The following is a 16,409-nucleotide window of genomic DNA, read 5'->3' on the forward strand; positions in this document are numbered from 1 at the left end:
CCGTTTAATACCACGTTTTCCAAACGCTAAAGAAATTTTAACTCCAGTTGATTCGAGACATATCCAATATTTTGTTCGTGTGATTTATGACAGAGACACATTATGTTGTTTGCTATGTCCCCTTTTAGGAAATCGAGCCCCGGACTTTAGCATTGTAAATTTGTAAACTTTCTGTATACCAACCATTATGGCATATTTAATGTTCAGAAAGTAAATTCACAAAATAAATATCTTGAGGGCTTAAATTTTGGGCTAGTTCAAAATTAGCTCTTGAGTTTCTAGTCGAATGCCTTACGATTCCTTTAGAAGTTAGTGTATTTTTTTCTATAATGAAAGTTTAGAAACATCTTACGAACCAACTACTTTTAATGATTAGTTAAAAATCTAATCTGTTTTAGAGAGACAATGCATGAGTTTTCTGACACTATTTACACATTAACATAATTAAACCAAACCAATCCCGTAGAAATCTAAGAAGCGACCTCCTACGAAATATCTAGTGACGGTTATTTCTATGTAAACGCTTAATTTTTGTTTCTCTGTTGAAAACAAAAAGCCCGGCATGGCCAGGTGGGTTAAAGCGTTCGATTCGTAATCTGAGGGTCACGGGTTCGCATCCTCGTCGCGTCAAACATGCTCGCCCTTTCAGCTGTGGAGGCATTATAATGTAACGGTCAATCCAACGATTCGTTGGTTAAAGAATAGCCCAAGAGTTGGCGGTGGGTGGTGATGACTAGCTGCCTTCCCTTTAGTCTTACACTGCTAAATTAGGGACGGCTAGCACAGATAGCCCTCGAGTAGCTTTGTGCGAAATTCAAAAACAAACAAACAAACTTTATGGATTATCCCAAACTGAATAATACCGTTAGTAATTACGTGGATTATCCGAAAAGTAATGGTAATTATGACATGGATTATCCATAAAATGAATGATATCGGATACCATATGGATAAGAAGACATTAATAATATGTACATTAAAATACCATTTTAAATTTTAAAGTGAGACCCAAGCTTTCGAATTGGCGCCATCTATTGTCGATAAGAGACAATTATCGAACAGAAATCCAGACTATCAAACTAACATTATAATGCATAGTTGTTATTGGATTATTAATGTTGCAGTAAATGGTTTGATTTTGTTGTATTGAATGATTTTCTTGAAAAAAGCTTGTGAGAAGACATCATGCACTTTTTAATTTTTTTTAATACATTACTTATTTCAACCATTGATTTATCGTACAGGAATCTTATTTTTATAAATCTCAGCCGTAGGCGTAATTTACAGTTCTTTTTTAAATATATATTTTCAAGTAATGGTGAGAAATTAATTTTAGCTAAAATAATATTAAACCGAATATATTTATTAACTTTCAAACGTAAATCTTCTGTAAATCAGTTTCCAGTTTCTTGTTTTTAATATTGTGTATTCGGGAACTTCTCAGTAAAACCCCAACACACTTTCTAGACATTTTAATTGCTTCTTATAGATTCCTAATGGATAAACAGTAAGTCTGCGGGCTTAAAATAACTAAATAAATCGGGTATCGATACCCACGATGGATGTAACACAGATAGCTCATTATATAACATTCTGCGTTACAATAAAAAAAACTAACTTGTAGTCTCCTTATAACTCAGCAGCAAATCCGTGGACTTGTAACACCAAAGATCTTGGTTCGATACAAGAGATGGGTATAGCTAAGATAGCCCTTCATGTAGTTTTGTGTTAAGCAGTAACAAAAATAGCCTTGTTAAAGATCAAACTAGAAAACAGTTATCATAAGTACTTATTTAAAGATCAAACTAGAAAACAGTTATCATAGGTACTTATTTAAAGACCAAACTAACAAACAGTAATCATAGGTACTTATTTAAGGATCAAACTAGAAAACAGTTATCATACGTACTTATTTAAAGATCAAACTAACAAACAGTTATCATTGGTACTTATTAAAGGATCAAACTAGAAAACAGTTATCACAGGTACTTATTTAAAGATTAAACTAAAAACAGTTATCACAGGTACTTATTTAAAGATTAAACTAAAAACAGTTATCATAGGTACTTATTTAAAGATCAAACTAGAAAACAGTTATCATAAGTACTTATTTAAAGATCAAACTAGAAAACAGTTATCATAGGTACTTATTTAAAGATTAAACTAGAAAACAGTTATCATAAGTACTTATTTAAAGATTAAACTAAAAAACAGTTATCATAGGTACTTATTTAAAGACCAAACTAACAAACAGTAATCATAGGTATTTATTTAAGGATCAAACTAGAAAACAGTTATCATACGTACTTATTTAAAGATCAAACTAACAAACAGTTATCATTGGTACTTATTAAAGGATCAAACTAGAAAACAGTTATCACAGGTACTTATTTAAAGATTAAACTAAAAACAGTTGTCATAGGTACTTATTTAAAGATCAAACCTAAAACCGTTATCATAGGTACTTATTTAAAGATCAAACCTAAAACAGTTATCATAAGTACTTATTTAAAGATAAAAATTAAAAAAACAGTTATCATAGAAACTTATTTAAGGATGAAACTAGAAAACAGTTACCATAGGTACTTATTTATCATAAAATAGGGAAAACAATAATCCGTTAATAAATGTGAAATTGTTATATTCCATTAGCAGCACAGAATTACCAGTCTTGTCAAAGTAACACCATTGTACCTGAAATATTTTGGTTTTATCATTTTATTTCGAAATGTGATTTTAAACGCATAAGATAAATATTTATGGCGCTTCTCCAAAGTTTGTTACAAACGTTTTCATTGTTTTAATTCTCAATTTGTTTGTTTTTGAACACATAGAAACTCAATGAACTATCTGTGCTCTGGTATCGAACTCCGATTTTCACATTACAAGTTTTTAAGACTTACTACTGAATCGTCTAGAGGAGAAGTTTAATTATAAGTAACACCCGTAAGATTATTTAAATGTTTAAAATAGTCGTAGGTGAATGTATGAAAGTCTTGAAAGAGAGTTTTATCGAGGTTTACTAAGTTTTATTTATTTTGAAATGCATTATTTGGATCTCAAAAAAATCTAAATTCAAACTACAAACTATATTAGTTGATTATTGTTTCATAAGATGGCACTATTTTATATACATTTGATATATATTTGTCACGTGCTATATAGTTATATCTCAGTATTTTTCACATGCCTACATAGAAAGTGAATATTTTGAAATTCCATGGAAATTAAAGGAACTGACAACTGAGTAATTTTTCTCCGCCTAAAGACATTATATAAGAAACTAACAATTTTTCTTTCATAATTGCTAGTTCGCTATTTAGTTCTATGGTCAACTTTTAAATGTTTTCAGCCATATAAAAGTAAATGACTATAAGTCGACATAAAAAGCTGATATCATATTATCTGGTTTATAAATATTATGTTATTTTATAAAAGTTACTTCGATAATAAGTAATTTCTTAATTATGTGCTTACATTTTATGGACGAAGAACACATAACATCGCGTATCATTGCTAGATGGCACAACAAGCACCAATTATTACTTTCAGTACAGTTTTTTTTTTTTCGGGATTAGAATTTCTTAAACAGTTCAGAAATCGCATAATTTAGCTTACAAGATTTTCAAAAAGAAGATTATAAAACAAATAAGAGAATGTTTGTGAAAACTTAAGTTAAGTATTGGTCATAAAAAATACACTTAAACTTTTTTGTTTGTGTGGTGTTAAACACAAAACTACACAATTGGCTGACTGTCTGTTCTCTGCCAATCATGAGAATCGAAACTTTATTCTTATCTCACAAGTCTAAAGATGTGTCATTAAGCCATCATATGACAAATTAGAAAAACACAAAATACAACAAAAGCAAAGGGGGTAAATAATCACTGAGTGATTTCGCTGTTTCGGTATAGTATTAAACTGAACCTAAATATTTATGTTATGATTTATGTTCAATAATGTCTACTCTCGACTTATACACGAGGTACAAAATCCACAACATTTTATCGTAAACGTTTTCTTTTACGATAGTGTTAAATGCCCTGAGACTAGCCATAAATAATTATATTTTTGCCGTAACCCAACCTACGAATGTTTCCTTGGGAGATGAAATGGAAAGTGACGATGAAAATGATTTATTTACGATGATATCACGTGCTCATATGGAAGATTTACTTGGTGAAAGGGAGGATGAAAAAATTCGGAAGTTTACTGACAATCATGAGAAACAATAAATAGTTATTACCAGTTGTATTACTTTTTTGTGTTTTTTCTTTGTAATAGAAATGTCACATGTGGATCTATGTACTTTTATTTCACCGATTTCTCTAAGACACACCAGTAGAGAGTGCAGAAGTAAAGCTCTGGGTGATTTTGTATATCGTCTCACAATCAAATGATGTGGTTGACTTGAGCTGGAGAAAAGTATGCAGAAGAAAAAAACAGAATTTTTCGTAAAGAAGTTTATTTGAAATTAAATTGAAAAAATAAATAAATCAGAAGCCAAGTTTCTCTCTAAACCTTTTCTCAAATTATACACGTGGTATCTGTTAAACACATGTATTTCTTACTTAAATTTTGTTCTCGACTTATACACAAGGTAAATGTAAAACACCTGTATTTCTTACTTACATTTATTTCTTTAGTTATACACTGGTTATCTGTGGAATATTTGTTATTTATTACTTAACTTTAGTCCTCAACTTGTCCGTGTTGTTCCGTTTCAGGAAAACGTTTATGATTAGATATTCTTATAATTGTAGATTTGGTTCGTTATAAAATTCCGCTCAAAACTACATTAGAGCATAACTACTTCAACTAGAAAGACAACTAGAACACTTCACCTTCATATTCCTTAATGACCTTCAATTCCTTAATGAGCTTCAATCAAATAGTGGGATTTCACGGTCATACCAATAGCGCATCCATGATTTTCAAACTGAAGGGCGAGGTTTTGAGACATTAACTTTCGAACCATGAATCCTAGGATTCACAATTCTCGTACACTAACCACTAGGTCCCTTTGTCCCTAAGAAAGCCATCAAGGTAAAGGCTCCAACTAACAATTAAACAACATGATATAATTGCAATAGACAAGCCTATTGGCAAGTCCAAATATGCAAAATAGTTTATGTAGCTCGGTTGTTATTGTTTTTTTCTTGGATATAAAGAAATAGTAACTTGATATATATATTTTTTAAACTTTAGGTAAATATTTTTATTTAAATAATAATTGAATAGAGAAAGACAAATGAAAATGTCCGCCTACCATTATGGTTTGGAAAGACATTAAAATGCCACGTTTTAATTCGAACAGTTTTTCTATTTTTCTGTCTGGTATTCTATTACTCTGAAAAGATGGCAATTCTCGTAAGTTAAAATTAATACCGCTCAGCTTCCTTTTCGTTTGATGGTATTGAAAAACAAAATTACAAATACATTCGCCAAATAGTGTAACTAAGTACTCCTGGTGTCTTGATGGAATATCAAAGAAATGAATCAGAATCAATAATACAGCAATGATAAGAATATACAAATGTTTGGTGTACAGTAACTAGCCTTCTGTCATTACGCGTTCTTGGAATGTTTGGTGTACAGTAACTAGCCTTCTCTCACTACACGTTCTTGGAATGTTTGGTGTACAGTAACTAGCCTTCTCTCACTACACGTTCTTGAAATGTTTGGTGTACAGTAACTAGCCTTCTCTCACTACACGTTCTTGAAATGTTTGGTGTACAGTAACTAGCCTTCTCTCTACGCGTTCTTGGAATGTTTGGTGTACAGTAACTAGCCTTCTCTCACTACACGTTCTTGGAATGTTTGGTGTACAGTAACTAGCCTTCTCTCACTACACGTTCTTGGAATGTTTGGTGTACAGTAACTAGCCTTCTCTCACTACACGTTCTTGGAATGTTTGGTGTACAGTAACTAGCCTTCTCTCACTATACGTTCTTGGAATGTTTGGTGTACAGTAACTAGCCTTCTCTCACTACACGTTCTTGAAATGTTTGGTGTACAGTAACTAGCCTTCTCTCACTACGCGTTCTTGGAATGTTTGGTGTACAGTAACTAGCCTTCTCTCTACGCGTTCTTGAAATGTTTGGTGTACAGTAACTAGCCTTCTCTCTACGCGTTCTTGGAATGTTTGGTGTACAGTAACTAGCCTTCTCTCACTACACGTTCTTGAAATGTTTGGTGTACAGTAACTAGCCTTTTCTCTACGCGTTCTTGGGATGTTTGGTGTACAGTAACTAGCCTTCTCTCACTACACGTTCTTGGAATGTTTGGTGTACAGTAACTAGCCTTCTCTCTACGCGTTCTTGGAATGTTTGGTGTACAGTAACTAGCCTTCTCTCACTACACGTTCTTGAAATGTTTGGTGTACAGTAACTAACCTTCTGTCACTACACGTTCTTGGAATGTTTGGTGTACAGTAACTAGCCTTCTCTCACTACACGTTCTTGGAATGTTTGGTGTACATTAACTAGTCTTCTCTCACTACACGTTCTTGGAATGTTTGGTGTACAGTAACTAGCCTTCTCTCACTACACGTTCTTGGAATGTTTGGTGTACAGTAACTAGCCTTCTCTCACTACACGTTCTTGGAATGTTTGGTGTACAGTAACTAGCCTTCTCTCACTACACGTTCTTGAAATGTTTGGTGTACAGTAACTAGCCTTCTCTCACTACGCGTTCTTGGAATGTTTGGTGTACAGTAACTAGCCTTCTCTCACTACACGTTCTTGAAATGTTTGGTGTACAGTAACTAACCTTTTGTCACTACACGTTCTTGGAATGTTTGGTGTACAGTAACTAGCCTTCTCTCACTACACGTTCTTGGAATGTTTGGTGTACATTAACTAGTCTTCTCTCACTACACGTTCTTGGAATGTTTGGTGTACAGTAACTAGCCTTCTCTCACTACACGTTCTTGGAATGTTTGGTGTACAGTAACTAGCCTTCTCTCACTACACGTTCTTGGAATGTTTGGTGTACAGTAACTAGCCTTCTCTCACTACACGTTCTTGGAATGTTTGGTGTACAGTAACTAGCCTTCTCTCACTACACGTTCTTGAAATGTTTGGTGTACAGTAACTAGCCTTCTCTCACTACGCGTTCTTGGAATGTTTGGTGTACAGTAACTAGCCTTCTCTCTACGCGTTCTTGGAATGTTTGGTGTACAGTAACTAGCCTTCTCTCTACGCGTTCTTGGAATGTTTGGTGTACAGTAACTAGCCTTCTCTCACTACACGTTCTTGGAATGTTTGGTGTACAGTAATTAGCCTTCTCTCTACGCGTTCTTGGGATGTTTGGTGTACAGTAACTAGCCTTCTCTCACTACACGTTCTTGGAATGTTTGGTGTACAGTAACTAGCCTTCTCTCTACGCGTTCTTGGAATGTTTGGCGTACAGTAACTAGCCTTCTCTCACTACACGTTCTTGGAATGTTTTGTGTACAGTAACTAACCTTCTGTCACTACACGTTCTTGGAATGTTTGGTGTACAGTAACTAGCCTTCTCTCACTACACGTTCTTGAAATGTTTGGTGTACAGTAACTAGCCTTCTCTCACTACACGTTCTTGGAATGTTTGGTGTACAGTAACTAGCCTTCTCTCTACACGTTCTTGGAATGTTTGGTGTACAGTAACTAGCCTTCTCTCACTACACGTTCTTGAAATGTTTGGTGTACAGTAACTAGCCTTCTCTCACTACGCGTTCTTGGAATGTTTGGTGTACAGTAACTAGCCTTCTCTCTACGCGTTCTTGAAATGTTTGGTGTACAGTAACTAGCCTTCTCTCTACGCGTTCTTGGAATGTTTGGTGTACAGTAACTAGCCTTCTCTCACTACACGTTCTTGGAATGTTTGGTGTACAGTAATTAGCCTTCTCTCTACGCGTTCTTGGGATGTTTGGTGTACAGTAACTAGCCTTCTCTCACTACACGTTCTTGGAATGTTTAGTGTACAGTAACTAGCCTTCTCTCTACGCGTTCTTGGAATGTTTGGCGTACAGTAACTAGCCTTCTCTCACTACACGTTCTTGGAATGTTTTGTGTACAGTAACTAACCTTCTGTCACTACACGTTCTTGGAATGTTTGGTGTACAGTAACTAGCCTTCTCTCACTACACGTTCTTGGAATGTTTGGTGTACAGTAACTAGCCTTCTCTCACTACACGTTCTTGGAATGTTTGGTGTACAGTAACTAGCCTTCTCTCTACGCGTTCTTGGAATGTTTGGTGTACAGTAACTAGCCTTCTCTCACTACACGTTCTTGGAATGTTTGGTGTACAGTAACTAGCCTTCTCTCTACGCGTTCTTGAAATGTTTGGTGTACAGTAACTAGCCTTCTCTCACTACGCGTTCTTGGAAACAATTAATTGACCAAATTCTATAATCATAGCTGTTTTAAGGATCATCTGATGTAACATATGATTTAACACATACAATATTGTTTGAACAAAGATTTAATATTCTTTTACATCTGCTTAATTTCTTTGTAAGATATTATAATTATTCTGTTTTTGTTGGAAAAGTTTGTTATTATTTTACCAAAGAAAGAAAATATTTCCAATTATTAATATAAAATAGTTTAAACAAAAAAGTTTTTAATGATAAACAATAAAATTATATTTTATACGTCGACGAGCAATCAGTTTCAGAAGGTTATAACAAAAGATTGTTCTTTTTGTATTAGATTTAGGACCTGTTATCAAGGTAATTATGTACTAAAGGTTAGTACATTATATTTTTGACTAAGGGGAAAAAAAAATCATTCTTTTAAAGTCCATAAGCATCATCACGTTAATGAAGCTAAAAAAAATAGAAAGTTGGCTTACACCCAAGCTTTGTGGAACGTTACGTATAATACAGTATGGTAGAGTTAGTTTACACCCAAGCTTTGTAGAACGTTACGTATAATACGGTATGGTAAAGTTAGTTTACACCCAAGCTTTGTAGAACGTTACGTATAATACGGTATGGTAAAGTTAGTTTACACCCAAGCTTTGTAGAACGTTACGTATAATACAGTATGGTAAAGTTAGTTTACACCCAATCTTTGTAGAACGTTACGTATAATACGGTATGGTAAAGTTAGTTTACACCCAAGCTTTGTAGAACGTTACGTATAATACAGTATGGTAAAGTTAGTTTACACCCAATCTATGTAGAACGTTACGTATAATACGGTATGGTAAAGTTAGTTTACACCCAAGCTTTGTAGAACGTTACGTATAATACGGTATGGTAGAGTTAGTTTACAACTCAACACTGTCAAAGTTACATATAATCTAGTATTGCTGAGTTAACTTACACCCAAGCATTGTAGAACGTTAATGTTTAACCAAGTATTGTAGACATTTCAAAAATTAATTATAAATAGTACCGGAGATTGTATAACAATATGTCAACCATACTGTAACTTCAGTGTCGACGAGGCCTTTTGTAATAGAACAAACTGTATATGTAAAACGACGTAGGGCTCTATGGCCAGGTGGTTAAGGTGCTTGACTCGTAATTTGAAGGTCGCGGGTTCGAATCCCCATCGAACCAAACATGCTTGACCTTTTAGCTGTGGGGCGTTATAATGTGACGGTCAATCCCACTATTCGTTGGTAAAAGAGTAACCTAAGACTTGGCGGTGGGTGGTGATGACTATCTGCCTTCCCTCTAGTCTTACACTGCTAAATTAGGGGCGGCTTGCTAAGATAACCCTCGTGTAGGTTTGCGCAAAATTAAAAAAAAAAAAAACAAACAAGATGATGCAGGGATAGCACTGTATAAAATAATGTAAACAAAATATAGGAATGATTCAATTATATATAGATCATCTATACAACAAAGTAGGTGCTTGACCATGACCTCGAACTGCTCAGCACCTTTTACGCATGCCTGACGTTACCCCATCACACCTAGGATACTTTTATCTGGAAACGATACCAATAACACACCAATGGTAAGGATATCCATGGTCAGGATACGTACCGTGCAGCCATAAACGACATTAAAATACTTCCAGAAAACTTTTTTTCATAGAAATGCAGAGCTGACTATGCTTATTAACAGAATGAGAAATTCAGAAAATTATTTTTTTGCCCACTTTGAGATATTTGATAATAAGGCGAACGGTACAGAAATGTTCGATGTTTTCGCTGAAACACATCTCAGACGGGAACGTTACAGTACATCCGTTATGCGTTATAAGACAGTGCTTAAATCTTTTTCAAGATTCCTACTTGAAAAATTCATACTGGATGAAGACCTAGAAGATATGCTTTGAAACCCTCCAGTTGAAGCAACTAAAGAATCTTACAAAGGATCAAAGCAAGAAAACACTTGGCCAAGCTGAAGAAAATGTGGCTACTTATCTCAATAAATTCTTAGAATTTAAAGAAAGTGTCGAGATTGGGATTACTTGGCAGAACAGCACAGATGTGAGTGTTCTTTATGAATCATGTATAACTAGTGGAAACGCTCATGTAGGCAGTGAAGGAAAATTATTTTCTGCTATACTGCCATTGTCACTGCTTGATGTCGGAAATTTCACTCTGTGTTTGTGGTCAAAACTATATTAGGTATCTTACATTATTATTTGTTTTTATGGATAATATTCGAGGAAGACACCCAGTAGAACAGAGAGGATCAATAAGAGCTCCAAAGTTCTTCAGCCATGATAACCAGACATGGCCGGTTGGTTAAGGCGCTCAAATCGTAATCTGAGAGTCGTGGGTTCACATGGAACAATTGTATGATTAACCTTTTATCACTTGGATCCCCGTCACACAGAACATGCTCGACCTTTCAGCCCGTATAAACATTATAATGTGACCGTCAATCCCACTGTTCGTTGATAAAAGAGTAGCCCAAGAGTTGGCGGTGGACGGTGATGAGTAGTTGTCTTCTCTCTAGTCTTACACCGCTAAATTATAGACGGCTAGCGCAGATAGCCCTCGTGTAGCTTTGCGCAAAATTCAAAAAACAAACAAACCTTCATTCATGAAAGTCTCAATCCAGTTGATAAATCTGTTGGGGAGACTACCATGAACGTGGTGGAGCTTGATGAAGTGACGTAGGTCCTTCTGAAACCCTTGGCTACTAAAATTCTAACTAACGATAGATGAAAAACGCGCATGAACGTACAGAGTATGTTGATGGAATGTTTGATTTAGCAAATACCAATAGCAGTAGCAAACATGGGAACGTGCGTCAAGTAGAAATATAGAAAAATGAAAAGTAAGTCACAACACGAAATGCAATTTGAAGATCAGTTGATAATTTTGCAGTATAAAACAAAGACATATTATTTACCATATAGCCTGGTGTAACTGCTCCACTTTGAAATATATGAATTGAAAGCAGAAACTGTGGGCAGAAAACAAAATACAATTTTTACCATGTGTAAAAACAATGAAGATGTGGAAGAAAATAATAGAACTGTAAAAGTTAAAGCAGCTAGGAGAACAAAATTATGAAACACAAACAGAAAGGAAATGATTTGCAAGTAATTTTATTTGGTCTCAAATTGAAAGAATAAAACTGGACCTCAAAACTGTCTTTACTTATTCATTTACTCCTGTTAAATAAAGTATTGAAACGACTGATTCTTTTTCTTGCCAAAAACTGACGAAGCAAAAGACTATCGCCATCTGACGTCATCTGACCAAAGATGTAAATGTTACTAAGATCACATCATTACAAACAGTGCTTACCATCACGGATGTGAATGAAAGAACTACCTAGAAACTCTGATGTAGTCCTTAGCACTGACACACAGTACTGTGAACAAGTGTTAGTACCAGAGAATATTTCTCTGATGTAGTCCTTAGCACTGACACACAGTACTGTGAACGAGTGTTGGTACTAGAGAATATTTTGTCATTATTTTCATTTTATGTGGCTAATTCCTACATGTCATTACAAAATATAAATTTAAACACTATGATAATGCTTCACTGATCCCTGTTGACAACTGAATGAGTCAGGGTGAGAATACTTATTCTTTATAATTGCCATATACTTGTAACAAGGGCATGTTATGTTATGAGAGTTCTGCTTGAATGAATGTTCTGATCAAATTTAGGGTCTGAAATAACTGTCGTATGGAAAGAAGCTAGCGAGAAGGTAGAATTTGTACCGGTATATGCTAGATTAAATACATTTTATAGTACTCCACTGAATTCTAGGGTATACTTGACAGTGTTATTTGGGGGGCATTTCAAGTCTGCAGCAATTTGTCAAAGAATCCAATCAGCATCACGTAAAGCTTTTATTTGAGTTCCCTCTTTTACTGATAATTCTATATGTTTTTTGTGTCAGTGACATAACAACAAAATTTAATGTATAACGTTAAGCACTATTTTTATCAGGGTTGATTTGTGGAATACTATAAAATGTATTCGTTTGAAGTTGTTTGGAGGTCACGAAAGGCTTGGAAATTATTGGGGAAATCATGGAGCAGTTTGTAGTTTTTGTAGAAAGTGCCTGTAACTGCCCACCAGTGAAAAACACGCTGAAGTGCGACAGTTGAATCGCGTCGAGATGCTTGTTGAGCCACCACCTGTCTAATTTCGAGTAAAAATTTTCATATATTACAACGTTTTGAATTGCCTAAATTTTTTAACCATATAATATTAATACATCGAACTTAAAATTTAAATATCAAAGTTTCTATCGTATTTAGTATATTTTCTCATTATATATATATATCAACCCTCACACTGAGTGAATAAGTAGGTTTTGTATGATGTTCAGTAATTCCATAGATTTTGCATTTATTAGCACTTGTAGCACTTCTCAAGGTCATTTATTTGTAACATCTTCAATAAATTATGATCTTTATATAGTTTTGTTTTATTCTACATTTACCCAAAGTTCACCATTACAAAAATTATTATACTGATGTTAAGTATCTTTGTTTATACAGTCTTTGGGTCAGAAGAAAGACTGCTGCTAGTCTCAAGTATGAGACTAACAATCATGTATCAAATGACAGATAAGTGTCCAGATGTAGAGTTCCAAGATGATTAAACGACAATGTAATATTTGGTCATGTAGCAGTTAACAAACGTTTACTTCGGTCTTCTGATATTGTCAGAAATACAAAACTAGACTGTTAATGATTGGTTTGTTTATTTGTTTTAAATTTCGCTCAAAGTTACACGAAGGCTATCTGCGCTAGTCGTTTATATTTTAGTAGTTTAAAACTAGAAGGAAGGCAAGTTGTCATCACCACCCACCGCCAACTCTTGGGCTACTTTTTTACCAACAAATAATGAGATTGGTCATCACATCTAGGATTTAATACATTAAAAACTTGATAAATCAAAAGTTACTTCCAAAGAACTTTATGGAGACGGAAGTACATTACAGACATTTGAACTAAAATCCAAAAGGACTCTTTGATTAAATATGCTGCAACAATGTCTGATAGACTGTCTGCAGTTATTAAAACAAAATGTGGACAGAACATAATGACTGTTTGCTGAACTCCATCACTTCCACTGAGTTTCTGTTGTATTACATATGAAGATGTATAACATTTTGATATATCGCCTGTCATGTATCTTCCATTATTTTTGAAAGTAGCTTAACATATAACATTTGACTTTTACGCAGTACTTTAGATAAAAATAATTCAATAAACTCAAATGAGCGTAAAATGCAAGACTGTGTAAAGACATTGGCCACCAGGGGTGAAACTACTGCATTGAAAGTTCTTTCTTTCAACAGTTGTGTTGTTATTTTTACAAAAAATAAAACAGAATGGGTAAGATGATTTTAATCCAGTTTATAGGTTTTCGTGAAAATGTGCAGGATGGCTATACAACAACCAGATAAAAACCTTGGAGAGATTCAGAATACTTCATCATTTTCTGTTTTCAGTGTGCCCTAAGTTATACTGAAATACCAAAGTAGGAAAATAATGGGAAAAAGTACATCCACTATCCCATGGACTAAAGCGTAACAGACAGTTAGCTTAGCATAGGGGTCTCCAAACCTTTTTGGACAAGGGCCGGAGGTAAATTTAAGTAGGGATACACACATGATCGGGATACAGCATTACTAATTTAGTTCTAGATTTTAAATATTGAAAATATTTAAGATGAACAATCGTCTTTTTTATCATTAGTGAGAAGCATGAAACTGGTGTTTTTCTAAGAAAGTTACATTTAATTGAGGTTCAAAGTTAGTGCTCACTGTCGTCAAAAGTAATTAAACATGCTCATCAAATAAGGCTTATCTGTAATTAGATTTCAGGTGCTTCATTTTTGAAAATGTCGTCACAGAAATAGTTTGTGTTAAAAACTGAGATGAATCCACGAGCAAAAATTTTTAAATGAACATATTGATCACCTGGAATGTTTTTATAGAACTTTCCCTTCTGTGTATTTGTCCTTCAACATGTTTAGATTGCAGATCAGTCACTTTCATTTGAACTTCAGGTAGCAGTTCATCAATATCACAATCAAATAGGTTTAAGAAGATCCTTATTTCTGTTGTACACGCATTAAGATCAGGAAAACGCACCTTGAGCTATAGTTTCAGATCATAAAGGATATATTGTGTAAATCTGCGTGGGAATGGAGATACCGCTTCTTGCTTGAACTTTTCACAACATGGTAATTCTGTGAAGCAACTCCTCATCAATTTGGACTAAAAAAGAATTAGTTTTTACCGAAATGCTTTCACCTCGATATACATATCGCAGATAAGCACGGTTTCGCTTTATAGTCTAAGATTGAATTAATTCAGGTACATAGTCAAGTCTACATAAAAAAGATAATTTACATATCCATTCACTGTTTGTGAGTAACGGTTGAGGGCGGTTTTTTTAAGTTAAGAAAATTTCAATCTTAGTTCTAAGCCCGAAATATCACGACATAACTTTCCCACAGATAAGCTATCGAACTAAAGTGTAATAGGACTAGTCGGGATATTGTTTGTATTTCCGCCAAAACTTCACGGAATCGAAAATGGTCGAGTTCATGAGAGTGAATAAAGTTCACTGTTAAAACTACAGATGACAGATCCAAATATTTTCCACACAGTGCCTGCTGATAAATAATGCAGTGAAGAACCATAGGTTTGGAACAACCCGCACTTTAAACAACTTTATAAACTTGCCCAACTAAACCTTTTCCTGCACCACACATATTTTTCCCACCATCTGTTGTAACGCACTTCCTACGTTTACATTCCAGGTTTTACTGAGTTACTTGTGGTTGTTTCATGTATACTGTGTACAAAAGCTAATTCTTTAGTCACTTCAAAATTAATATTGACTCCATGAATAAACAACAAGAACTGTGAAGTGTCAGATACTTGTCAAGCACGATGGAAAGGTACAGAGTTCGAGTATTTCATGAGAACATCATGAACAACCGTATTTGTCGAAAGGCTAATTATTTTTAAATAGTCTACTTTTTCTGAACACATTTTTTCGGTTCCTTCAATTATACACAAGTTAATTAGCTCACCATCGGTAAATGGTTTCCTCGCTTGACTAACAGGTGTACCACTTGGAAACTTGCTCTTGTTGCAGCTTCTTTCTCGACTTTCTTCCTCTTAAATACAAACTGTTGTGACAATAAGTTACGTTTCAAGGTTTAGAATTTGTATGAACGAAGTTTTCTCGTGAACTGAGAGTAGTTTGATGAGTGCTTGGTTTGGTAATGTCTTCGAATGTTGTATTATTTTAGTACTGCTTTAGTCTCGTTGCATATGAAGCACAACGTTTTGTTACGTGATTCAATAAGAAAGTAGTCCACACTCCACTGTTCTTTAAAAACACGATATTCAGAATCAACTTTTATCTTCTTTCCTTGTCCTGACGTAAAAACTAGGAATAGTTATGAACTGGAACATAAAGTAAACAGCAGCATTCACTGATACACACTGAGGTACACGGAGCATGCGTGGGAAGAAACACGCTTCTTCGGGGCACGGGGATCGATAAGTGAGATGACGTAGTACTAAGTAATATGACGTTTTCCAGCAAATGGAAAACTGTATTGCACCTAGATCGGTTTTTGCTCAATTACGTTTTATATTTTATTTTTATATAATTAAAAATAAAAATGATAATTGTGTCATTATATTATTTTATTACATTAATGAATTGTTGGCGGGCCGTATCGCAACTAGATTAGCTTTTGCTCAATTACGTTTTATGCTTTATTTTCATAATATTAAACAAATTATATTATGTCGCGGGCCTTAGTTTGGAGGCTCCTGGCTTAACATACAGCCCAAAGTTATAGAAAATTACATATGACTTAACGCTATAAAAATGTAACATATAACTCAACATTATAGAAAGTTAGCATATAACCCAACATTACGGAAATTTAACATATAATTCTACATTATTATATAGTGTTAGATTTGTAGTGCACATTGTATAACTAA

This window comes from Tachypleus tridentatus, chromosome 7 (genome assembly GCF_004210375.1).
Source record: "Tachypleus tridentatus isolate NWPU-2018 chromosome 7, ASM421037v1, whole genome shotgun sequence".
Lineage (NCBI taxonomy): Eukaryota > Metazoa > Arthropoda > Merostomata > Xiphosura > Limulidae > Tachypleus > Tachypleus tridentatus.